The sequence below is a fragment of the Pithys albifrons genome, chromosome 7, assembly GCF_047495875.1.
Source record: "Pithys albifrons albifrons isolate INPA30051 chromosome 7, PitAlb_v1, whole genome shotgun sequence".
NCBI classification, from domain to species: domain Eukaryota; kingdom Metazoa; phylum Chordata; class Aves; order Passeriformes; family Thamnophilidae; genus Pithys; species Pithys albifrons.
Window position 1 is genome coordinate 34,990,676 of NC_092464.1, and position 27,578 is coordinate 35,018,253.

The 27,578-nt window shown below is 40.6% G+C and overlaps 1 protein-coding gene across 2 annotated transcripts in view; it reads left to right on the forward strand.

Annotated features, from left to right (window-relative positions):
• Positions 1-479: 479 nt before the first annotated feature.
• Positions 480-27,578, forward strand: part of CREB5 (cAMP responsive element binding protein 5) — a 254,317-nt gene continuing 227,218 nt past the window's right edge. Inside the window, exon 1 of one of the 2 annotated variants that reach the window (XM_071561003.1) lies at positions 480-543. The gene's annotated coding sequence lies outside the window, so the exon portion shown is untranslated. The remainder of the gene's footprint in view (positions 544-27,578) is intronic. The other variant, XM_071561004.1, reaches the window with a different exon arrangement.

Here is a 27,578-nt window from a genome sequence, read left to right on the forward strand (position 1 = left end):
TGGATGGAACTTTCCCTCCTTTCCGTACACTGAGTTATTTATTACACATTTTCTAGTTAAAAACTCCAACCAAACAAAAAAGCCGAGAGTTCGGAGCTGAGCGCGGGCCTCTTCCGCGACTGCAGCTCGGCGGAGGCTCCGCGCCTGGGGGACTTCGGCACGGCCGGGGAACCAGCTCCCCCTGTCTCCCGCCGGCTGCCCGCTGCCCGGCCCGGCTGCGCCCCTTCCTCCTCGGGCATCGCTGCCGGACCCTCAGCCGCGTCTGTCGGGGGGCGGGACGTTGTTTCCAGGCTGACTCACCCCCGGCCCGCCCCGCGCCCGGCGGGGCGGGACCGCCCGAGGCCGCGCCCCCGCCCCGCGCTGCCGGCCGCCCCTCGCCCCCCCGCCCGGCACGGACCGCAATGATTTAGAAGTTCAGGAATCCCACGTGACGTCACGGAGGGTGATGTAATGCTTCTCTAAATAGAACGTATTGTAACCGTCCCTCAGTCCAACGTGGTTCCTCCGGCCGCGCTGCCGGTCCCGTCCCCGCCGCGCCGGGCGGTAAGTTCCTAAAAATACGGGGTTGCCCCGGGAAGGCGCCCGGCGCGGCGCGCAGCGCACCCCGCACGGAGCGGAGCAGCAGCGCCGGGTGCGCGGCTGGGGAAGGGGTAGCCTGCGGCTGCAGGGGCTCTTCCCTCCGCCACCGCATCTGCTCCGAAGGCGGCAGCGCCAGTCCCGACCGCGCCGCTGCAGGGCGAGGGTCGGATCTCGCCGTCCCCCCGTCTCCGCCATGCCCGGGGGAGAGGGGGCATGAGCGACCCCCGCGTCCCGCGGAGGGTCGGGCAGAGCAGGGAGGCTGAGGACGGGAGTGCATGGTCGCCGAGCCATGGGGAAGCCAGGCTCCCCTCCCGCACTTCAGGGAGTTTGGGAAGTCTGCGCGCTGCTTCCCGGGATGGGATGGGGTGGGATGGGGCGGCTGCCGCGGGGCGCAGGCAGCACACCGCTGCGTGCTGCCCCGAGCGGAGCGGACGGGTGGGCAGCTCCCGGCGGAGGGGCGCGGAATCCCCGCGGCCACGGCGGGCTGGACGGCTCCAGCCTCCGAGTGCTCCGGCGGCACCCGGCGGTGACAGTTCGGCGCGCGCTGCGCCGCCGTCCCCTCTCGCCGCCGCCCCTGAACTTCTGCACAAGTTTCGCAGCGGCGCTCGGGCTCCCCTGCGAGTCGGGACCTGCCTGCGGTGGCCGCGGAGCGGTGCGCGGGGCGGTGCGCGGTCGCCTTGCCCGTGAGACACCCCGGGTGCCGGGCTGCTGCCGGCCCTTACGTCATGCTGCGGGCCGGTGCGGGGCTGATGCTCTTTTTCTGATGCCGTCGGGTGCGGGGCGGGGGAGGAGTGCTGACAAGGTCGCCTCTCTGCAGCCCCGCTTTCCCTTCTCAGCCCCTCTGCTCCGCTCATCATCCCCTTCCCCAGCTCCTCGTCCCCCTGCCACTGTCCTCTCTTACAGGGGTCTCTCTCTCCCCAGCGAAGTTTTCAGGACGCTAAGAGCTGCAGGAGTGTAAAGGGAATACTTGCTAAACTCTGCCTCCTCTATTATATATGTCCAAGCATGGTGAGTGATCTTTCATCTCCAGAGCTCAATATTAGCTTGACAGTCGGAAAGAGAGAGGTTGTTTCAGAGATGAGGGTAGGAATAAAGGAAAGTGAAATGTCCCTATGTTTGTTTTGGTTTTGTTTTTTAAAATCTAGAGCGATATGAGAATTGACTTGGCCAGCAAGATTAGAAGATGTCGATATATTATCAGTAAGAAACAGTGCTTAGCTAGATAAAATTGAAGCTGAAACAGAAGCATAATAATTATTGTGAAGCATCTTGTTTGGGCTTTCCTTGAGACTCTGCAGTTTTCAGAGAGATACTCACCCACCGGTGTGCACCAGACTTTCCTTGTCTGGCCATTTGGACAAGCGGCAGTATGTCAAGTAACAGTAGTGTAGGAAAACTTTCTTGTAAGATACTGTCATGCAGAAATAATCTAGAAACTAGACCAAAAGGAAATGGAAGAGTGGAAGATGAGAGCTGAATGCGAAAATGTAGCATAATTTGTAGGGATTTTGCTGAAGGACGTATGCTGCCATAAATGTATGGTTTATTTTCAGTATAAAAGTGTACAGTGGTGAAAAGTCCTCACTTGGTATTTTGTAACTTTCCTGTGGTGAATAAGGTTGTATGTATCAAAAGCTCGAAATTCTTTATAAAAAATGGCTAGAATCCTTATTTGTGACTCCTTAATCCTAAAGCAAGCTGTACAGGTCGCAAAGCACTAGGGAAAAGCATGATTAATGATCAGTGATTAGTGATAAGTGATTAGTGGTTTTATTCAAACTGTTACCTCTGACCAGAAGCACCCATCAGAGGATTAACAGGCTCTTTAGATAAATGCTCATTAGTGGAAGGGGGAAAGCAAAGATAATAGGCATGCACACAGGGACAACTTTCTAGGAAAATCATTCCTGTCTCTGGCATAATAAGCTCTATTAGCAGAAAGGCTCTTTAATTTAAAAGTTGCTTTTATCTTGTAAATCAAAGATAGATGCAGAAGATTGCTGTGCTATTATAGCCTAAATTTTCCCATATCCACTAGATGTGGATTTTCTCAGTAGTGATATTTTATAAAAAAAAAATCCCCACCACAATTGAATGTGTAAGAAACTAAACATTCCCAAATGCTAAAGCCCTGCATCCCCGAGGCATCTGCTCCCAACAGGCAGAGCAAAGTGTGCTGCAGCTAACTAGATGGCGCAGTCCTGTTCGGTGCGAATATATACTCCTGGATTACGAATTTAGCAAGTAGCAGCTTGCTAGATGTCCTTCAACACTTACAACAAAGTTGATTCTGTGCTGAGTTGGAGGCTAGACAGTGCTATGAGTTTGTAGTCACTTTTTCCACATTAGTTAATCTAGGGAGTTAAAGGCTATTGGAAAAATTATTCTCGTTTACTGAAAGAAACTGTGAGAGAAAGAAGAGAATGAGTGAGGGGCAAATAGCTATAGCCTGGGATGTAACTCTCGATTGAACTGTTTGGTTCTGCTTAAATGAAGTACAGTTCTGATAGCCTTAATTAATGAAGCCTAAAAGCTCTTGGGAGTTTTTCCCCTAGCTATCACTGGTGAAGTGAGATTTTTTTTTTTAAATAAAGTCACTAAAAAAAACAGTTGGTGTGGTGGTTGAACCAAACAACTTGGAGCTGACTGTACTCTGCACATCATGGTAAGGAGTCTGTTTTTATGATAACCTACCAAGGACTTCTCATTACTCTCTATCATGCATGGATTATGAAGAACGGATATCTACTGATGTCAATAGTCTTGGGGATGTTTATTCTCTCACATTAGTTTGCATGGGGTTTTTGTTTGGTTTCATGTGTGAAGATCATCAAAGTTACAAAATGAAACATTTGAATGAAACAGGAAATGGAAATAATGAACTTATGGCACAAAAAAGAAACCGCTGTTATCTCCTGTTGTTGCATCTTTAACTGGAGACTCCTAGGAAGAGTCAGGCTAATGCTGAAAATCAAAAGGTTTTGTAATAGTATATAAAAAGGGCAATAAGTACTGTCTGCCAGTCTTTAATATTGGATGGCACTTTTCCAGGACTTAAAATTGCAATATTTTTTAAAGTTTACACATTTAGACCAAGTAGAAACCTTCCCCCTCACCAAAACATCCATTTATAGTTCAATTTTTCAAACTCTATCTCTGCTAATTTAACCTAGGGAATATAAAGGGAAAGAAACCATGTATATAGAATTGAAGAAAGGTAGAAGCGAGATTGCATATGTCATTTTATTTATATCACCATTTAGCAAAATGACTTACATAGATTAGAGTAACAGGTGGTTTTTTTAATTTGATGTTCACTTTCACACTTTGAGAATCTAAAATGTGCAGCAACCACTTACCCTTATCCTGTGCATTGTCGAGGAGTCTTCTGTGAAAGATTGTTGCAGTGAGAGCTAGATTTCACTCTGAAGTTGATAGGAGTCACTCTCCTAGTGCCTTCAGAAGGCAGCTTTTACGTACTAAACCCTTCAGCTCTGTGTGGGCAGAATCCCTCTGAGCTCAGTAAGTCTTGCAGGATGATTTGAAACTGGGTTATTAAGTTGTCTGCCTGTCGCTCCCTTTAAAAACTTGTCTCTATGCCCCTAATCAAGGCATGAGTATCTTATATACTAGAAGAGTTCTTGCAAGATTTTTGTTGGTTTTAAAACTATTTATTTTATTCAGGACTTTTCCTCTACTCTTTGTCATTTTGTGTCTGTAATTTCTGCTGTTAGTTAACTTTCTGGATTTCCTATAAACCTGTTGCTTTGAGGACTTATACCTATGTTTATGTATAATTAGCCATATTTTGAGCTTAATTTTTATTCCACTGACTGTCTTTTTTATGAACTTTTTATTATGAGAAAACTATTTCTGGACAAGGTTTTGCAAAGAAAAAAAAAGAGCAAACTGTTTCTACTTAAACATTCTTTATATTGTTATTAAGGACCATATGATTTATTATTGGAACAAACTTGTATTTTTTCTCAAGGCCTGCAAATACTGATTTTACTTGTAACTCATTAGACGAATATTGCAGTTGCTGGAAACACATGTATAAAGCAACAGGTCTGTCAATGCTGCTTCATAGGTCCAGGTGATTCCTTTGCTTTGATTTGGTTTTGGTTATCTCATAGTAACCAAATTAATAGGTAGCCATATATAATTAAGCTAGGGTATTTGGCTTAATCTTTCATATATAAACTTGCATTGATATGAATACATAGGAGTCTTGGTGGAAATAATTCAAAATGTTTTGAGATACTATCGATTGTAAGCACTACCTCCAGGGCCGATCAGACAGTTTGGTAGGTCACTCTGCAGTATCGCAAAACAGTTTCTGTTGATTTGCCCTCTCTCCATGCTGCATGCTATTTAACCCCTGAAGAAAACCCCTTATTTCTAGGCAAATGATATATTCTGCTCTACAAATTATAATGGTCCAGAGCTTTTAGGGCTTTAGCCCTAAGAAAGGATTTTTAGGGCTTTTGCATTTCTGTACCTCGAGAAATTATCAAAGTTGATCACAAATTTAAAGCAACAGTTTGGAATAAGAACTATGAAAACATTATTTCCTCTTACCAAATCTCATATTAGTATGCTAATTTACAATTCTTAAGGTGTAGTATTCTCTGATACAAACAAAACAGTGATCTCAGACAATATGTTCTCATGCTGTATTTTAACATCAGTCACATTATAGCAGTAAGTACAGAAATTAGCTTTTGTAGACTTGACATGTAAAAACAAAATCCTGTTATGGAAATACTTTTTTTTGGTTACAGATATAATCAAATAAATTATTTAAATTGTCCTAGGTGTACATAACAAGCACAACATAACATACATAAAATAATTGTTTTGTTGATGAGATTAAAGAACTTGTTGAAGCAGATAAGCTGTTGTGGTTTTTTTTACATCCAAGGAGCTGTTGTGTTGGTTTGTGCACTGTTTGTTTTGCTCTTAATATGGCTCATGTTGAAGGACCAAACTTGAAACTTTAAAATAATAGTTCCTCTACTATTTTTCACTAAGGTGTTATTTTACTCTGTAATTAAAATTACCGGTAGTCAGCATTTTTTTTACTAGCCATCGCATGGGAAATGCAGCTGTTATTTGCCCTTAGATAGTTTAGAAAGGGTTGGTTGCATTGGTTTGTAGGTTTCTAGATGATGATATTGAATGATATTTAATAAACACAAAGAGATTTTCCAAGGATTTTGCTGAAGGCTGTAGGATTTTTGAAGTGAAACATTGAAAGCTTACAACAATTTCCTTAGCTTAAAAGATGTTTTGCTTTTTCTTGTTTCCATCTTATATTTTTTTGAGAATTTGTTCAAGAGGTCAACCCCACACACAACTTCAAAATAAATGCCTCAAAACACTGTCGTCATCAGTATTTGTCTAGGTGTACCGTTTTAATAATCTCATCCTTTGAGCCAGCTCATGTCACTGCCATGCTACCCTGCCACATAAGGTGATTTGAAGGTGTGGGGTGCAGCCCCGCTTGGCCCCAGAGCTCTACTTTATGGATGATAAAAACAGCAATGTCTTCAGAAGAAGCCAGAAGGAATGAGATTTGATTTTAATTGGGAAAAAGTACTACAAATCCTCTATTACTTTGCCAGCTGGTTCTGCTTTCTCCAAATGTTTTCACTGCTCTTACTAGGGTAGTGAGACTTCTGTTAGCTCAGAAGCTAGACATGGTTGATATCACCTGCAGCTTTCTACCCCCCTCTCCTCCCCATAAACTCTACAAATAATTTCTATTGCCTTTTTAACCTTTGCAGTGTTTTCTCAAACAGCTTGCTTTGCTCTGGTCTCAACTTCTTTCCTGGTCTTTGGGTGCCACCACTCAATGAACATTTCAGTGCAGTTAAAGTGTCTGGTCCCAATCCAAGTATGTTTGTATGTTTTAAAGTTTTTTGTTTGGGGATGTCTTGAGTTTAATCTAGTCATCCTTAAATACACTGCCTAAATTTAAAACAGAGAAATGTATTTAATTAAGCTGCTCTTTTCTCATTTAGAGGAAGCTGCCTTTTTACCTATCTACTTTGTGGGTTTGTGCCTTAGGTTAGTCTTTCACTGCATGTAAGGCAGTGCTGTTCATCACCACCCTTTTCTGAGCTGTTTGCAAGTACTCAGAAATGAATTTGGCTTCTCTGGGAAATTAACCTGGACCAGTGGCTCCTAGATTTAACATCTGATTTTTTTTCCCCCTCCTGGCCAAATGTAAGGAATGCCAATTAATATGTGATACTCAACTCAGGTGGTACTGTAGCCCACTAAATAGAATCTGAGATGGGGTTCGGGATGTGTTGTATGGAGTGGCTTCAACAGTAAACACTAAATTGAAATGTTACCATATTGTATTCTCTCTTTTTTAATTTTAATGTCCTTTAAATCTTTCAGTTCTCGACTGCTGATAATACTACTTGCAGAGTAGTATTCTGCCTAAGTTAACACTCAAAGATATGGATGATGATATTTGTAGGTCAGTTGGTCATGCATCGATGCTGCAAACCAGCTGCCAGTAACTCAGTCAGAGGTGAACTAGTTTACCATGATTCAGAGTCCCAATACACCTCTCACTTAACTTTTTAGAAAACTTCTATTCGGCAGTAATAATGTGTTGCTAGGTGAGGAGCTTCAAATTGCAAATGGCCTCAAGTTGTGCCAGGAGGGATTTAGATTGGATATTAGGAAAAATTTCTTCATTGAAATGGTTGTTGTCAAGCTCTGGAACAGGCTGCCCAGGGAAATGATTGAGTCACCATCCCTGGAGGTAACTACGAGACGTATAGATATGGCACTTGGGGACATGACTTCGTAGTGGATTTGGCAATGCTGTATTAATGGCTGAACTTGATGATCATAAGGGAATTTTCTAACCTGAACAATTCTATGATTCTCTAATAGTAAATCATACCTCCCCAGGTACTAATATGAATTAATTTTAGCCAGTTGGTTAATCTCGGCTTACTTTTGGTTCTGGTCAGGTCAGTGAATGAGTTTGTCACTAAATATTTTTAGATGCCCAGCAGGAACTCTAAAGGTGACCTGAGTGTGTGATGGCAAAGAGCCTGGAATTGTGGTTGTCCAGAAATGGCACTGTCTGTATTAGAAATGTGGGCTTACCAGAACGTCACATATAGGAAACTTCTCTTGGGATGGTTGCAAAATGCAACCTGAAGAAACTAAAAGTGGAGCAATGGAATAGAAAAAAGATCATCAATTGCTATGGTCAATAATATCTTTTAATACCTATTGTTTAACTTCATTACTGAATGAATGCTTTAGGTAGAAGAAACCTTTATTAAGGGTTTGTGATGATTTCAACCACTACACCAGCTTCCTTTTTCATGATGTATAAAAAAAAAGCTCCTTTTGCTGGCAATGGTCACAGGGAGAAGGGGCATTTGCATATTTTTTTTCAAAGGTTAAAGAGATCAGGATCAACATCTGTAGAGATTTCTCTCATTGTCTATAGAGTACACAAAATGATGGAAGAGATTCTGTAGTTAAAAACAAGTTAAAGAATTTTTCTTCTTTCCTTATTTCCAAGTCCTTAAATGTATCTGTGTAGCACTTAAAGGTTGTTTTATACCTGTTATTAAATAACGTTGGTGTAAATCTCTTTTGCTGGAGGTGCAATGGAAAAATATTGCAAAAAGATAGTGGGGGAAAAAATGGAAGGGTGTAAAATTTAAATCACTTTCTACAATTCCCATACTGTTCTTTCATTCTTCAATGCTAATAAAGCAGCTCACAGACTCAAGCATAAAAGTAGGTTAAATTCAAGTAATTGATGGTTTATCAGAAAAAGTGAGAGAAAGCAGTAATTTAACTATTTTCATGAGAATCTTCTAAAGACAAGTTTCTCTAAATAATTTGCTATGAAAGTAGTAAGGATCAAAAGACCCATGGGTTTTATGACTGGGTAAGGAGAATTACATTCTTGTGGATTTAAAAAATATCATAGTAGAGCCTAGTTCTCCACTCACCCTGATACAAATCTGGAGCAACTCTATTGAAATCTGTGGAGTTACCAACTGCAGTAACACTCATTGAGAAGAAAATTAGATTCACGGGGTCTATTCTGAACATAGCCTATCAGTTGTGCGCTGTGCAAATCCCATTATTAAAGTAATAGCCTTACATGTCACGTTAAGGACGGCTGTTTCCCCAAGATGAACATGTCTGTAGCTCTCCTCATCTTGTGGCTACTTTTTAAGGGGGTAGGGGGATATTGAGAATACTTATTTTCTGCCCAATTAATATTCCTTCCGTGCACTCTCCTTCCTCTCACGCGCTTTATGTGTGGGTGCGCAGTCTGCACTCTCCATCATCTATCTGTCTGTGTCTCTTTGGCTGTGACAGTCACCACTCTGGCCTCAGGCTTGCACAACATAGATGAAAAGCCCACCAGCGTTTTCAGTTAAACATGGTAGGATGCAATTCTGCTCCTAAATATGATGTGCATTTTCACTCTTAACAACGCAGCTGTGAATTGGAAGTAACACCTTAGACTTCACTTAGGATTTATTTGTGGAGTTTTTGTGTTCCCTTTTTGGTTTTGGAAAAAAATAGAGGGGGGAAAAAAGTGGGGAGGCAGTATAGCTCGGCAGTTTTAATAAATTGGAGTATTTGTTTGCAGCACTGGAAAGCAAGACCTAGGCCACTCCAGCATCTTGCACAGTTCCCTAGCAGACCTCAGAGTGTGAACAAAGTCTTTGAGAAATAGGGAAAAATATCACCACTGCCTGAGCTACTCTGCTTTTTTAAAATAAAAATACCCCATAGCAATCAACAGGGAATTTCAGATAAAGAAAAACACTGTAAGGAGTGATAAATAGACAGTGTCCAGTGTACAACTCCCACTTTCTCCAGCCCTAATCATATACACTTGCTTCCAATTTTCTGCATTTGGCCCAGGATATGTGGGGTTAGCTCTGTTACTTTTGAAATTTGTATAAATCTGTTGACTTCTCTGAAACTGTGTGGAGTGAGGGTATGGCCCATGGTTGTTTACTAATGAATATAACAAATATTTTTAGGCTTTATAACCACTGTGGTGAGCAAAAGTTCTCTGGACCCTTAACAATCCAGAGGTTAATTAAAAAAAAATGAAACAAACCCACAACTATTATTTCATTGTCAAACATTTTTAAAAAGCACTATTTATGTAGGCCCTATATAAGCACACATTGTTTTATGTTCCTTCTGCTGGCTTTGTGTTTGACTACACCATTATTCTCGGAGCGCTGCTGTGCTGAGATCATCAGTGATGATGGTGTGAAAACAAACAAGTTTTAGCATGAGAAGTCACTATATGATTTGACAAGGAGGTTGTCAGCACCAAAACATCCACACTAATTTCATCTCTGGTCAAAGCAAAATAAGAATCAGATGGCTAGTGGGAAAAAAATACATTCTTAGGAAGAGGGGAAGGGAACTGGATCTAATTCTGCAAGGTGCTGTGTCAACTAAAAGGAGGACCCAATCTCAATTCCCATTGAAGTCAAAGGGCATTGAGGGCACTCAGGACTACTGGCATTGTGTCCTTTTTTTCTCCAAAGTTTAGTAAAACTGCTGAGATGAAACTTAATTCCTCATTAATTCAAATTGCTGGCTAATTCATGGGAGAAAAGCTCTCATTGTTAAACATTGAGATATGCTCCATCTCTTCAACAGAGACCTAAAAGGTACATGTTCTAGTTCTGTAGCCTCCAAGGAGTTCTTTAATATGAAGAGTTCTGCATATACCTTAAAGGTAAAAAAATCATGCTTTGAAGGGAAACATTTCTGGCCTGTGTTACGTTACACAAAACAGGGAGACAGCTTCCTATTTTGTTCTATTGGAAGTGATCATTAATGTTATCAAGAATGATTTTGTATTCCCTAGTGTTAAATTAGAAAAGCTTTGGACTAATGAATGCAGCTATGTGTAGTCAAATAGGTGCTGTGAAAAATAAGCTATCAGATACGTGCATGCCTCCAAACCTTTTTTTTCTTTTGTTTCTCAGTGAAAGATTATGGTGGGCAGTTTTTAACAGTAACAGTTAAAGTCAATGAATCCCAGATGAGTAAACCAACCTAATAATACCCTAAAATGTAGGAGTTTCAGATAGTTTATTTTTCTGCTATGCTGTGGCCTTACCTTTGAACCTCTTACTGGATTATCTAAGTTGATTGCACAAGGAAACACTCTGGAAAACATTGCTCCCTCTGGATCAGTCAGAATGCTACATGTTGTATTTTCTGTCTTATGCTGTATGATTCTATACAATTTTTCTTGCCAAGAAATTCCTATTCCAAAATATTAAGACAGCCTATTTCTAGGCTGTCAGTCTTCCAGTTTTCAGTTCAGAGTTTTGAGTCAGTGCACTGTCAGCCAAAAGGTTTTCAGCAGACTGAAAGCTTTTAGGGGCAGAATGAGCTTAGAAGAAATATTGTCAGCATTGTAGTTAATTCTAAATTAATTTATAAAGAGGACAATAAGAGACATGATGATGACTGTTTCATCAAGCTAGTCATGAAAATAGATCTGATTTTCTTTTTAAATCTGAATTTACTATGTTGGTTTCAGATAGCTCAAAAGTACTGAGGATGCCTTGCAAGCTGAGTGTCAGTTTGACAGGCCATGTATGCAGCGCTCCTTATATCTCTTCTTTTGAGGAAACACACTTCTTTGGACAGGGGAGGATGTGGCATTGGGAGTGCTGCTGAGCCATGTGGCATGTTGTGTGGTGTGGCAGCCTACAGTGCACAGCAGGTGTGACTGTGGCAGTGAGATCTACCTTATGCCTTTCTCCACTAATAAAATTGCAGCCACCAGGGTTCAGGTGCTTTCAGAAGGCCCAAGCAAGATTTCAAACAGACCTCTCCATTTTCTCTAGTGTTTATATAATAGTGGACAGGAAAATGCCCGTTGCTGCACTTAGAGATGTTAGTGCTATGTAGCACCTGAAATGGGCAGATATCGCATGGAGAACACATTTTGTAAAATACCAATCCTTTGTAGCCTTATCACAGAATTTTAAGAGCAAAACCAAGTCTTCAGTCTGGCAACTGGTTTGTACAGACAGCCTCTTGAGTACATAATAAATGATACACAGCAATAAACTGTGATACACAATAAACTGTGTAGCTTTTTTCTGCATGAGTAAGAGGAAAAAGCAAGTTGTCCATGCTATGTAAATAACAGATTTTTGATAGAAACTGATTGTGAAAGTGATAAATGAAAATACTAATAATATTTTCAACCTTTTATAATTCTGGGGATAGCACTATCCTCACATACCCAGTGCCTTTGTACTAACCATCTTCAAAATATATGTCAAAAAAGCATCATCCTTTTGGATGCCAGTTATTTCTCCACTTAATGACCAACTCTGCAGCCGACTGTGCTCTCAAGTGTGGTGTATGTGAGATGGCCTCAAAAGTGGCAAAGTCCTGACAGAGCCTCTTGTCTTTTTCAAAGCCCCATATTTAGCAAAAGGGGATTTCCTTGTCGTTGTATAGAGAAGGCAGTTGGGCCACAAGGTTTTTCTCTGCGCCCCATCCAACCCTGAGTTAAATAGCAGTTGCCAGGGGTAAGGTAGATGTCCTGTGCACAGCAGCTTTGGAGGGAAGTACATCTGGGCTGTGCAGCCAGGCTAGTGACATTTTTTGAGGCAAAAATTGTTCACCAAAGACTTTGACACAAAGTACTTCACTGAAAAACACAGAGGCCTGAAAGTGTTCCCAGTTACATATCAAATTTTGTGAGTAGCTTCAGACAAAATAAAAGGAGAAGAAAATATGTGAAAAAGTCAAAATACTGTATTTCAACATTTTTTCAAGTTGAGATACATCTCCTTTAAAAATTGATTTATATTATAGAAGACATAAGGCACTACATTTTTCAGAGATGATTTTTTTCTTTTTTGGTGCTGAATTAAAGTCTTTCAGGTTTATGCAAACACTTACATGTTATCTGTCTTTATTTGCCTTCTCTTGGTTTAGGGGGCTTAGGTATCTTTATCTTTCTTGTCTTAACAATATAATTCTGTTCATATAAGACAGGAACAAGCTTCTGGAAAGTTGTGTTGGTTGAGAACTTCAAATGTCTGGGTAGATGCCTTTTGTTGGCCACATTTCCCAAGTATTTCCTAAGACTTCATCTGATCCGGTTTGATCGGACTGGAGCAGAGGAGGTTACTGCCTTCCCTGAACAGCAGTGCAAAATTGACTTCATCAACTGATGGGATCAGAAAAAGATGGGCTGAAAGAAACCAACTCTTTGTACAGAAACTTTGATGAGAATAAATTTAGTAGAGGCTGTCTTCTACTAAGAATGCTGTCAGAAATATCTTGGACTTCTTTTTCAATTAAATAATTGAAGAATTGTTAAATTCATAAATTGGAGTAAAGGAAGAAATAGTCTTTTTTGGCTATGCTGCTGGCTTAGGGTTTTAGGGTCTTTTAAAATTTATTTCTTCTTTACGGGAAATGTGGGCGTCTTAAATGGAAACGTTTTATGGAATTATCTGGTGGAAGTTCTGATAAAAGGCTAGATTAATTTGAATATTCAAGGATGGATTAAAAATGAACTGAAGGATCAATTAATGCTTCCTAGGTACAACTTTTTTTTTGCCTTTGAGCATATTTTTGATTTTTTAAATCATGAGACATACTGGATTTTGATGAGGAAGAAATTCTTGCTTATTCTAGCTGAGGAATTGCTTTTATTAAATCATGTGTGGCATTTAATCTCCATATGATGGCTCTTTAATTTGTCTTTTCAAGTGTGTGTTTTGGTGGCTTGATGGTATGTAGAACATTTCCTTCCTGTACTTCAGCATTTCTAACCAAAAATCTGAGTATGTTTGAAACCTAAGCTTATTCACACTTTCTAATCATAATCCCCTTGGTTTTCTTGTCAGCACCTTTGTGGTATTTCTCTGGACACCTCTATCTAATATCTCCAGAGGTTATTCTACAGAGTAACCTTTGACAAGATCTATTACTTACTACTTACTGCTTTTAACAAGGTGAAAAGAGGTCAGTCTCTGTAAAAGGCAGGCATTATTAGAAGACTGCTGTAGAGTCTTTGGTGGCTTGTCCATCTCTTCTGGCAACACTGAAAATCAGTTCAGCCACCTCATCTACAGCACACAGAAAATTACATTTATGGCTGGGTATGATTATATGTTGGTAACATATGTTTTTGGGGAAGTGGTTACTATGTGCATTACGAAGCTCCAGGTTCTTCATCAAGGTTGTAGCATAACGATGCACCCACTGGCATCTGTGAGTTTTTTGCTGTCAGCTTCAAGGGTGACAGGATTTCAGGCTGTTAGTTTTTGTATGATCCATTTAATTGAACTTCATGGCCAATGATAATGACATTTGCTGCTGTAAGAGTTGAATTGGTAATTTGGTTACACCTTCTGTCAGAATTCAGCATCTTCCAAATGAGAGCTGGTGTTGTCTGTTTCTTTAACCAAATTAAGATGCAAAAGCTACCTCTTTCTGATTTGAAAAAAACAGATTGCAAAATCTCACTTTGTCAGAAGAGTAACTACAATATCCTTTTGACTAACATACAAAGTCTTAGAAATGAGACAAAACATATTTTCCTCCCAGATTAATTAAAAAGATGAGAAATTTTTCAGAAGAGTTTAGACAGATCCCAGAGATATTGAAAATACAATTTACAATAAATGTCTAGTCAATTTATCTGCATGCATCCTCTAAAAATGACTGAAAAATCTTTCTAGAGAGCTTTGAAATATCAGTCTGGAGTTTTATCAATGAAGGATGTTGATGTTTTCAGTCTGGTTCTATCAGTTATTTAACGCAGCATGTTCCTTCATGGTTCCTTTACATGTAAATCCTACAAAAACTGTTGGTGTACCTTTCATATGCAAATAGCTATAGTATAGGAAAAAAACCTACTATCTGAGGCTTAATAATAAATTATAAGGATTTTTCCTCTCATCCCCAGACACTGAAAACCAGGCTAACTAGTTGCTAACATGGCTTTCACTTTCTGTCCAGAGTCTATCAATTAACCATATGCAGCCAGTGACTGAAATGTTCTGGCTTGGAAAAGAATTTAAATTTGATTTACCTAATGAGGTTAAAATATAAACTGCTAAGGCAAAACAACTTTCTGCAAGATGAAAAAGAGATTTCCTTGAAGTGTTGTGGTTCCTGATGTTCTGCTTGTTTCCTGTGTCAGCAACCTCGCAAAAATTCTTTCGCTAAGAATTTACCTGTAGGAGTGTTCAGCATATTTCTTTGTGCCAAACCCTCTCTTTATTTTTCAGCATGCAGAAAAGGTCATTTTTGGGGGGGGCAGAGGAGGTGATGGTGGTGTAATTTTATTTTTAATTGCATCTCCCCCTTTTGTTCAAAATTTTGTAGCTGGAGATTTAGCAAATTGGCCTTCAGCTTATGTGTTAAAATTAAGAGCTGTATTCCATGGTTAAAGTTAAGGGCTCTGTTCTTGCTGAGATGAGCAAGTGTTTCCAAAGATGAGCAAGTGTTTGCAAAATGTTTCTTTGAAACTGAACCCTGGAGAAGGACACCCGAATGTTGTAAGGCAACTGAAAGCATCAACATGGGATATACAAATCGTTACTAACAGAGAGATGGAAGAGCTGGCAGACATTTTTCTGGTCTGTGAGAAATGTAAAGTCTATCTAGTGGGGACTTTGGGGGCAGGAGGTGGTGTAGGACCAGGGTCAGACTAGCCAACAGCAGGTGAAATCTGTTTATTTCCCAAAGCCTTCTGGTTTCGTGGAGGCTCTCAAAAAAGTCATGAAGTCATCCTCCACAGGTAGAATCCATCCCTGCTAGAAACTGTTGACCTTTTACAGTAAACTTAAGTCTTAACATAAATTTAGTGCTTTGTGCAATTTTAGGTTCCAGCCACAAAATAAGGTGCTGCCAGAATAGAAAAAATTGCTACCCTATTTTGACTATAATATGTTAACTCACAGTTGATGAATAACATTGGATTTATAGTCTATCTGAAAAACTTGTATATGTGCTTCTTTGTCTGTTTATTTTATTTTTCCTGCAGCCCAGCAACAAAACCCCTACTACTTGTTAGTGTAAAACCTTTCATTGACTGAAGGTGGAATTTCATGTACAATTGCAAAAAAAAAAAAAAGGAGATCCTGTAGTGAGGGATAAAAGAAAATAAGGTGATGCTATCTCTTTATTTCTATTCCCATCTGCTTTTATGTTTCCTTTTACTCAAGTTTTTCAAATATTATCAGTGTTAGAAACAGTATTTATCCCATTTTTGTTGTGTTAATGCTGTAAGGTAGATTTTTGTGGATTTTACAGTTTGCTTCAGACAAGACAAAAACCTCTTCACAAGGGGCAAACTATCACTTAAAATCAAACTCCTGCTGAATTACCAAACCCCTTACTAAGTGTCAAAGACCGTGAAGCTGTAAATGCAGAGACAGTGAGTAGTTGCAGAGAAAGGTAAAGGCCAAAAAAATTTAGAGTTCAAGGGAAGCAAGGAAAAGACTCAAGGAATCCTTGTGAATGTGATAACTGAGGAAATGAATTCCTTTGACAGTTAGCATTAGTTTGTCCATAACTTGCTTGGGAAGATTTAGACCTATTTAAGTGTGTTTTAGGTTTTCTATAAGGTACCCGTGTGATGGTCAGCTTTATGTAGATCAAATTCCAGTTACAGATCTGTTAACACTGTAGAAACTCAGAGCTTGCTCTCTCTCTTCCACATATACCTATGGTGAGTCCAAAAAAAGGACTTTCTTTCCAAAATGTTTGCTTTCATTGTAAGTTTCACAAACTTGGAAATGGGAGGTCTGCTTGGCCTAGCTGGGTGCTTGCTTGTCTCCATGGGTATGGCTTTTTCAAGTGATGGTTGACAATGTGCTTGGTTTGAATCAGCTGGAGCAGAAACCTGGAACCTGTAGGGAGCTGAGGCTCTTCATCAAGCATTTGGGCTCTGTTAGCTCTTGCCATTCATTTGTCTCCTGATGAGAAGGATGCATCTGTCCTCCCTTCACTGGTTTCTGCTGGATAAGGAGAAGGCACATCCCTTGCCCTGCCTTTTCCTGTAACTTTCTCCACCTGGGCTCCCTGCGTGAGCACAAGCTGTGGCATATGTATCAGGGAATGCCCCCAGCTCTAAGGTCATCAAAATTATGTCTAAACATGGTGTGCTACAGTTTTTTTAATAGGAAACACCAGCTAATGGGAGCAGTATGGGTGTTTGCAGAGGAGGTATTCAATGGTAGTAAGACTTATGGTAGGTGGGTGAATATTCCTTCTTCATAAGCTGGTCCCACTTTGGAAGGTGGGATTTTCCTTTCTGGCAGACCATGCTCAAACAAAGAGCAGGTCTGTGCTCCTAGAGCGGTGTCTTCTGGTGGCCTCCTGTGCTCTGTTTCTTAAGGCTGCTGAAAAAAAAATTGGAGGAAACCGCCCCAGGTGAATTGGAAGTGCGGAAATGTAGTATTTCCCAATCATGATGTTCTCAGCCCCACCCATGTCTCCAGGATCAAGTTCATTTGCCATAGGATAAGGTTGGTTTTCTTATGAAAGAATACTCCAGAATGACTTTGGCTTTAATTTCAAAGCAAAGAGAAAATGCGAATTCAGATCAATCAGAAAGTCAGTGAAGGTATTTTGCGTCAAAAGACAAGTTCTTTTTTAGCTGTATACATTGTTACACTATTTACAATATAATGCTGTTGTTTATACGTCTAAATTTTGCCCATTAGAACAAATTTACTTTCAAGATTAAATGCTTTTAATTTTTTAACGTTCTGTTTACCTGGTTGTGTAGTGATTGTGTTTCTTATGGAATAAGTTATTCAGGTTAAGTGATTCTGCTGTGCCAGCTGGATGAAGGATCTTGCAGTAAATTGGTTTGGTATTAAATCAGATTGCTGCTGTTTCTGCTGTTGTGCTGGGACTCTGCTCTAAGAGGCTTGTAATTTCTGCATTTCCAAAGGCTTGGAAAAATAACTCTCATGAAAATCTAAACAGAGTGGGTAATGAAGGCTAAAATTGTTTATACTAATCACATCAATTGGAAAATGATATTCACTCAGCAACTCTTCTACAAACAAATTAAGACAGCAAGTGAGTAGGTTGGTGTTAGGGATTGGCTTCAGTTTTCAGCAACTTCTAGCAGGCTCCTGCCCTGTATTCTGCCTCAAAACAATGAATGCATCTTCTCTTCATCTGTGTGAGGGCTTTTATTCTCAGTTATATGGTTTGTGTAAGAAACTATTAGTATGTATATGCTGTAATTTGTTGCAGCCTGTATAGCAGAAGTCCTAGTTTATGGTTTGTGCTGTCTGGGTTTTGACTGCAGGCTGTGCACACCTGCCTGCACTTCAGGGGTGCATCTCCACATCGCTAAACGTAGGTTTTGGTTACCTTTTACAGGCTTCCTTAGATGAAAGTTTGAAAACCTGGAGGAACTTTTTGCATACTTTTCTAAATAGTCGGAAAGAAGAAAATCACAGCGCTTCCAAGGAAAATTCGAGAGCACTTTTGCCAGAATTGCGAGCGGGTTTTTTCCCATGTTTAATGCTGTGTAAGGCCCCCTCCCAGACCAAGAGATGCTCAGCTGCGCTTGGCGTAGGGCGGCTCGGCGTTACCGCCGGTCGGATGCCCGCTGTCGGATTCCCGGGCCCTCCTCCTGCTCCCGCTCGCCAGCAGAGGCTGCTGCCAGCCCGCGCCTCCGGCGGGAAGGGGCGGTGCTCCGGCGGCCCCGCCACGGCCCCGCCCGGGCAGCGGTTCTGGCGGCGCCGTGCGCGCTCCTGAGGGCAGGGAGCTCGTGGGATGGATGGATGCATGGATGTATGGGCTCCCCCACGGTGCCACGGGGTGCATATACAGTAACACGCACAAAAACTGAACCACGCGGTTGCAGAGGCGAATGTTTCCAGTTCATCTAAAAAACCCCGATGAAATGGTTTTTATAAAGAGAGCTGTTGAGTTCACGTTAAGAACGCGAGGCATTTTTCTCCTATGTACATCTTCAATCCATTTTGTCAATGCTTTCTGCAGCGATATTTGGTCTAACGCAAGGTCTCATCTGTCAGTTTGTTTCATGTGTTTGAACATGCAGTAACCCAGGGGACTCAACGTCAGATGTACATAAATCTCTCTGAAGAGCAGGGGGCTATGCAGAAAATCGAGTGTTTGCAAGATCTAGATTAAAAGGCAATGAATGAATGTGTTTCTGCTACGGGGCATTAAAAATGCTGCTTACATTAACAGGAATCTCAGTAATTTTGTGATAACATGCTACTCTCAAAACCCGAGCATCATAGGTATCAGTTATGGTTTTGTATAAGCAAACAAAATCTCTGTTTTTTTCCCCCAGGAGTGCATGGAGTTTATTCAGCAAGATTCAGATCCTGGGCTTGTTCTCTCGGAATAGTTGTAAATCATTCCTAAATCTTAAGGAGAGGTTCTACAAATTCCACTGTCTTTCAGTGTAAGACTTCATATCCAACTACATTGATTTATTTAAGTACAAGTCTCGTCCTTTTGAGAACATACCATCTGCTTAAATTGTGTTTACTGTATGGAAAAATTCAGTGTTTTCCTGGTGAATTACACAAAAATGATAGCCTGACTTATACTGTAAGTGACACCTGTTGAGGAATAATTTGTTAATTGCTACTTTGAGGCTGATTCTTGTGTTCCTGAACCAAACAGATTTAGTTAATATCACGTACTAATTTACTGAATAGCTACTCAGTCTAATGCAACACTAATAACATGTAATTACCTGTTGCAGTTACTCCAGTCTGTTTGCAGGGTTCATTTGTGGAGAAAAGGGAGGGAGAAATATGTGGGATAGAGAGGAGGTCATATTCTTCACCGGTGTAAAGTCAGGTTACTCATTCATGTCAAGAGATTGCAGTTTGTAAATCTGCCAACCACTTGCTCAGTGTTGGAAGCCTTTCTCCAAAGGAGCTCTGGTGAGGTACAGGCCAGGCTTCCTGCAAAGAGGGCTCCGTGGAATCAGCCTACAACTACAGTGCTGCCATTTGCATAACTGCTCTCCTAAAGCATGTAACATCTTCGTTTGAGTGTAATTACAATCCTAACAGCTGGCCCATGAAATTCATTGAAAATAATTGAAAATTTTTGCTAGTGACACAAGGTGAGTTTAATACTTTTTGTGAAGTAATTCTTCATATCTTCTTTCTGTGCCCAGTTTGAACATGAAATATGTATATGACATTATAGCAGACTATGTATATGCATGAATGTACTTTTGGTAATGTTATTTAGTTAGTAAATATGCAAAATGGTTAACTGTGAAGCTGGACACATGAATGAATATTGGAGGTACTTGGGTGTACAGCGCTCTCACTATTGTCGACTGGAGCTGTAAGTGCTCAGTGAAAAGAAATTTGCTTCACACCTACATACTGCTGCAGGTCAGATTTCAGTCTATGAAAAGCTTTACACAATTGTAGTAAGCACTTTTATTGCTGAATATTTTCTTTGCAAAGTATTTTTTCACAGCATGTACTACCATACCTACGTCAGTAACACAGGCATTGCACAGTGATACCTCTGGTTGAGTGCAGGACCTTTAAATTATATTCTAGCAATGCACAAGAAAAGGTATAATTAGTCACTTTAATATAGAAAATAGATTTACTTACATACAAAAATGTGTAAGCAAATGTATACCAACAAGTACAATATGTACAGTACCCACAGAAGGAGTAACAATTGCAGTGTTTGTAATTGATTTTCCAGTTGCTAGCAGGTCTGTGATGGTAATGCATTTGGCTACCACATGGAGAGCTGTGAGAGAAAACCTTTTGTTTTTAGCTTTCCCCTGCTATAGAAAACATACTACTGGGAAACTGGAGAGGGACTCCTTCTGAGAAGGGGCAACGGCCACTACTAAGTATGTGGGTATTTCATGTACAATACTATGGGTATTAACATGAGTGGACACCATGTTGCCAAGAGAAGCTACTTTTAGTGTGATAACTATTTACAGGGGTACTGCAGCTTTGGCTGTCGCTTAAGTCCAGGTGCACATGAAGCATATGGATGAGCTGTAGTCCCTTGGGTGATCTTAAAAGTGAGTTTGGGTTATTCTGTTTTTTTGGGAGAGGCTGGGTTATTGCTCACTTATGGCTGGTGAGTGGGCTTGAGAGTGAACTGCTGGGATTGTTCTAGTCTGTCTTAGCCACTAGATCCTTCTTAATTTGACATACCCTTTTTTCTTTTTTTTCTTTTTTGCTTTTTTTTTTCATCCACCTTTGCCTGTACTTTGATTTCCAGGCTTCATGCCACCCCCACTCCCTATGCAAAGCTGGATTTTAACTGGGTACAAGCATCACATATCAAATGCATATCAAATCTGGAATGATGGTGAAACATTCTACCCACTTGTGTCTGGCTGTTTCTTGGAGGTCTTGGATTTCTTAGGATTTAGCATTGAGTCCCCATGTCCAAAGCAGGAAGTTGTTGCTTTTCTATTTCAGCTTACCAGTTCTCAGCCTCCTACTCTGTTGTGTTTAGGAATAACTGAAACTGGTCCTTACAGCCCTGAAATGCCTCTTCTTTAACATCTTCTACAGTGGCAGCAACACTAATACATGAGTCTCTTCTCATCTCTGGTCCAGTTTACAGTACGCAAAGCTGGTGCCCTTGGTGCTTATATTTGGTAGCTGATAGATGTGGTGGTGTGCCAGACCTACTTTTATCACCAAAAACTAAGATGCCCTGGATATATGTTGATAGTATTGCCACAGCTGGTGCTAGTGGGTTTTGACCTCTTTGCTGTGCCTTTTTTCTCAGCAATTTTGAATTGGCGTACATACCCATTTATTTTTTCTCCTTTTTGCTAAAGTGGCTGATCTAGTCTTTGATAGTTTCTGCAGGTACAGTTCTTTTTTGCAGCATTACTGGATTCAACAACTCTCCTAAAGCATTAATCCCCCTGCATTTTAGCATGGGTTTTTTTTGCTTGACTGTACCTTGTTTTCTAGGTGTTCTTGTCTTTGAAACTTAACCTATGTGTTCAACCAGAGCACTACATGACCCACAGTGACTATTCATTCTCAAGGTATTAGATGAAGGGGTTGTGGTGTATTGCATTCAAATCAGTGTCTTGCTCTGCCCCGTTGCCCAGCGGTGGGTGGTACTCTTATGAGTCATCTCCTATAAATGCCAAATGATAGCATCTTTTGCTTCATGATGTTCTTATTGCCAGGGCTGTGCATCACCAGCACTCGGTCACATTTCTCCAGTCTGATATTGCTGCTCATCACAATTGCAGGGATCATGTTGCAGCTGGCTCTACAACCCAGCTGCAATCTGGCGAGTTGTTTGATCTAGTGGCACAGTTGCAGATACAGCTGATAGTTTTGTATAATATTTGTACAGAGAAGTCTTTACCTAAGTTAGGTGTCATGTATTCACTCTTATAGTGAATTCTTCTGTATTCAATCACTGCACCTACAACCTACACCAGGATTAGTATATAAAGCAGTTCTGTTTCCCACAGTTGTCCATGGTCTGTGTATTTTTTTTTCTTTCAGCCTTTCCTGATGCTTTCCAGATCCTATGCACAGGAACAGGGTGCCAGCAATCTCAGTCAGTCTTTGTTCTGCCCTCTAAATTCTTCAAACATGTCTCTATGTACCTAATCTTCACTAGTACTTATCACTGTTTTGATCCTTTCTCTGTGTAATTCAGATGCCTGTGTTGTTTGCAGATACTTACTCATAATTAAATTTGTTTTCTTCTGTTGATAGTTCTACAAATGCTCTTGGCCTAAATAATGATTTTTTGTATCTAAACTTGAAGTGGATGGCTGTATTCTTAGTTCTCTAAGGCAAGCATCTATTTCTTCTTAATGTCTCATGACACGTGGCTGAAGTTTTTTCTAAAGTATTTTATTTGAGGTCACAGAACTCACTGCACCTGATTTATTTTTTCCCAATATTTCTAGCATTTTAACCATAATCTTCTTATTTGCTTTTTATCTATTTTTTCCCTATACTCTTCACTGTTAGACTGGGGCAATGATGGAATGATGTAGTAAAGCATTTAAAAGTTGATAGAAGTTCAGGTTCTTCTCCTAAGACTGCAATGTGTTTTGTATGAAAGTCTAACTTTTTTGGTTAGTCTGAAACTTTTTATTTAGTCTGAATTTTTTTGAAAGTCTGAGTCCCTACAAGTTTTTACTTTTTGTTTTTAACTCTCTCCCTTGCAGCTGTCCCACTAGGCTCATTGCTACCATGTTTTTAGGTACTGGTTATTGATGCTAGAGGATTTTGTTTCTAAGGTGAAACTTTTAAAAACTGAAAGTTAGCTTGCTACTTTTGTCAATGCAAAATGCTACAGAATGCCACTTTAACCTTCTGAACTTGTGGGCAGTTTTGGTAAAGTCAGTGGGAATCAACTGCTCTTCATCCCCTGGCCTACAGCTCCATGGGGGTACCTGTCATACTGGTACACCCTGGATTGCCCAGTGCAAGGATCCTGACAGGCCAGTCTAGGTCTGCATGACCCGTGGTGAACCATGGTGATGCAGACTTACATGTGACAGAGCTACTCAGGTGTCATTGCACTGTATTTCCTGGTGCTCTGAATCCTAGGAGGTAAATTTGATACAGCACAAACCAGTCTGCATTGGTCTCATGATAACAGCTCAAGCAGGAGAGCGGAGTTTGAACTACCAGCCTGACCTCAGAGCCACGCCAGAGCCTCACAGGCTCTGTGTAACACCAGGTACTGGGTTTCTCTGTTGGGAGTGTAGTTAATCCACTGAATCTGGTTAAGCCATCCATAGATAATTGAGAGTTGAGAGTACTGGTGTGTGCTGAAACTAAAGCAGGCAGTTGAGTGCCTTGATGAATCAGGGTACTAATGATTACCCAAGATGCAAAACAGTGGGGAAGTGGAACCAGGTTTCCTGGGTCTTCAGTGGAAATATGGGGGAACAAGGCAAGTAACCAGCTTTAAACCTGATTTACAGAAGCAGGTGTGCTAATCCTGAAACCACCTTACTCAAGTAGTTAGCTTGGGAACACCAAAAATACTAATATGACTCCTGAAAACTCCTATTGTCTGCAAACTTGTGCTTCCTTAAATTTTTAACTGTGAAGCCTGTCTCATTTTTAATCTGTTCTGAACACAAATACTTAATACCCACTCATCTCTTGTTTCATTTTTTTCTTATACAGATGTTTTCTCTTCCCTGAAGTCCCTTTTCTCATGTACTCTATGAGTAGAACAGAGAAAATATCACCTCTGTACCTTCTAATGTTAAAAGTTGCTGTGGTTTAACCCCAGCTGGCAACTGGCCCCACACATCTCCTCACAAGCCCATCAGTGGGGGGCTGAATTGGAAGGGTAAAAGTAAGAAAATTCATAAATTGAGATAGTGACAGTTTAACAGGGAAAATAAAAGCTGCACACACAGGCAAAGCAAACCAAGGAATTAATTTACCACTTTCCTTTCAGCCATCCCTGGGAAAGCAGGGCTCCCTTCACATGTAATGACTTGGGAAGTCAAGCGCCATCGCTCTGAACATCCCCCCTTCCATCTCCAACTCCCAGCTTTATACACCGAGCATGACATCATATGGTATGAAATATTCCACGGGTCAGTTTGGGTCAGCTGTCCTGGCTGTTTTCCCTCTCAACCCCTGGTGCACCCCCATCTTGCTCACTGGTAGGGTGGTGCGAGAAGCAGAAAAGTCCTTGACTCTGTGTCAGTACTGCTCAACAGTAACTAAGCTATCACAGTGTTATCAAGGGTTTTTCAGAGCAAATCCAAAGCATAGCTCTATACCAGCTACTGTGAAGAAATTAACTCTATCCCAGCCAAAACCAACACAAAGTTTATGCTAAACTTTCTGCAGCTGAAGAATGATTATTATTATAGCAGTATTCTACTGTGAATCTCCTAAATTTTTTTTTGTTTCCCAAATTATTTAAAAACTTTCATTTCTCCTGCATTTGCCAAATCTTGAGACTCATTCCAGATTCAGAGCCAGTAATGTTATCACTGTTAGTCAGAACTTGCTTGGAAAGGGAATTTCTTCCATATTGGCCTACACTTCATCATGGCATCAAACTTGGAAGGTCCTTGCCCCTTTTCTGAGCATTATTTCGAATATATTCACACCAAAGGAGAAAAAGTAATTGGCTAAAAACAAGTGATCATTGTACCGTTTTAAAAAGCCATTATGGTGATTTTCCTTGAGGGACTTCCCTTTGGATTGTTCTGTAACTTAATTAAAAAAAAATAAAAATTTAGTCTTGGTTCAAAAGCTCTCTCACTGGTTATGGAGGAATTGGTATTGAACTTATAATGAATTTAAACTTGGTTCTTTGGGGTTTTTTATGTATGAGAAGACAATCACTATTTTTTTAATTAAAGGAAACTGAGAAAAATGCAAATATTCCCTTGTGCTGGAGAGATATATTTCCAGGGAGAAACCAGGCCAGGAGTGGCTTTCAAACTTCTAAAACTGTTTTATGTGGTGTATAAGAGATTGCTGTCATCACCCAGATGCAGGAAATACCAGTGCTGGGCTTAAGGGGGACAAAGTAAACTCGACAATGGACTGAAAAGAAAAATAAACAATCGACCAACCATTTTTATAGCTTGTTTTTTCTCTTGCCTTAGCAGTAACATTCACCTTCATTTACCAGAGTTCTGCGAAACATCTGTATCAACCCTTAAACTTGCTTGACCTTAGTTTAGGTTCAAGGTTCAATATATTCCATGTGCATGGATGATTGTACAAATCCACAAGAGCTCTGTCTCTAAGCAAACCTTTTTCCCTGTCCCAGATTTGGCCTCTTTCTCGCTAAATAAATTCAAGGACAGCTTTCTCTCTCTGTCTTTCTTTCTCCAAAGATTGCTGCAGGGGTGCCCTTGGGGCTTGCAGGGTGTTATGGGACTTAGGAACAGAGAGGGAAAGTTGCTTTAGAGGATGAGGTCAACCTGCCGTAACAACTGCCCCTGATGGAGTCTTTTATAACTTGAAGAATTGAATTTAAAGGCTTAATTTTGCTAAATCTTCTAAAACAAATGGTTCAACATTTGTATAATTCTTAAATCTTTATTCTTCTCTCATTTGTAAAATCAGAACAGATCTCTAAATGGCTTCAAGCAAGTCTCCAAGATGAACAATTTCTCTCTTTCAGCTGCCTAGATATATTTCTTTCCGGGGATTCTGTGGGTTGCTTTAAAACTATATAACAAATAGCTGCCTGTGTAGGATACAAAATTTGGGTCTTAAGAAGAACCTGGTAGCAGCAAACCATGAGACTGCAAACAGAAATTAAGTTTCAAATTTGTTACTGCTCCCAGCACAGGTTATATTGATAAAATTATAATTTAAATCTGTTTGAAAGTAACTTCTATGTGCAGTAGTATACAAGTTCAGTCAATATCTAAAGGTGATATCATTTACACCTATTAGTTGAACACAGATGTAGTTTGGGGAAAGAGGGATGAGAAAACATGACTTGTTTTCAGTGGCTTAGACACTCCTTGTGCTGGATTGGCTCTGTAGCATGAGATGCCACACCTTGCTCGTGGTCCTGCATCACAGTGATTTTCCCACTAAGAAAAGTCTGCATGTACTCAGCTGGAGGGGTGTCTGGTGTGATCAGGCAGGTCTCTATGCACAGGGTGTGCAGGGTAAAGCACTCCTTTCCCCTGGGATGATGTGGGATATTTCATCTTCCTAATTCCAGCCAGGCCACTGGCTGGGTGGTGCTACATGAATGGAAGTGAAGAGGTGGAGCCAGCCTCCTGCTCTGGTGGCAGCAAAACGCAATCTGATTGCAAAAAAGGCGACCTATCTTGAACAGTTTGTGAACCTATCACTTTCTCAGTGCTTGAAGAATATGAATAACACCCTTCAGCCCGGCAGCCAACATTATCCTACCTCAGACAGGTGTGGCAACTTTGATTGTGGAGGAATAATTTTTTTCTGACTACATACAGGCATCTACATAGTGTCTGAGCTAATCCTCCAGTCTTCTTTCAAAGCCAGAAATTGGCAGTTCTAGGTTGGGATTCTTCTCTTCCCAGCAGAGATGTCTATGTCAAGTGGACAGTGTTCATGTGCCTGTTTCTTTCCATTGATTATGGAGGCAGTCCATTGAGATGGAAATGCTGAGGATGTTGAAAATCAAGTTGCTTATGTGTATGTCATAGAAAACAGAAACCTCTCAGATAAGCAGGGGTGAGGGCAGATTTCTGTCTGGAAGGGGTCTATCCCCATCAACATAGTTTTGTGTGTGGATTAGTTAGCTTCACTGAAAGACATGGCTGATTAGTTCAAGGGCAACATTGTGCTGATATTACTTACATGATTTGAACTAGTTATCTCTGCCCAGATCTGCACTGTGCTGTATGATCAGACATGTTCCCTCAGAATGAGCTTGGGTATTTTGTGTGGCACAGCAACAGCCCAGGCATAATTTTTAAAGACAGAGTTAGAAGTTAGTTTGTGATTTTACATACCTATAGGCATGTTATTAAATTGAAGGCTTTGCTTTCTAGAGGGCATGAGTTTTGCTGAAGCAGGACACAAGGCACTAGTATTTGTTTTTATCCCCAAGTGGAAAATGCCTCATTGCAGGCTCGCAGGAGATGATTCTTCTCCTCTAATGACTTTGATGTCATAAGATGCAGGCCTTATTTATCAACACACCTCTGGGAAACTATAGATCCCTCCTTCTCTTTCATCCCCGCACAATCAGTTCAAGTTTTGCCTTGAAGTAAATGAAGTTTTAAAACAACTAGCGTTTATGGAAGAGGGTTCATGGAGCTGTGATAAAGCACTTCAGGCTGTAACTTACACTTGTTTCTGAGGCTTCAATTTTATTGCTTTAAAAAATTCTCATATGATCTCATTTTAGAATTGGATACTTCAAAGGGTGTTCAATCCATTTTCCTTCGAGGCTGCCTGTTCAGCCCTATAATTTTTTCCCAT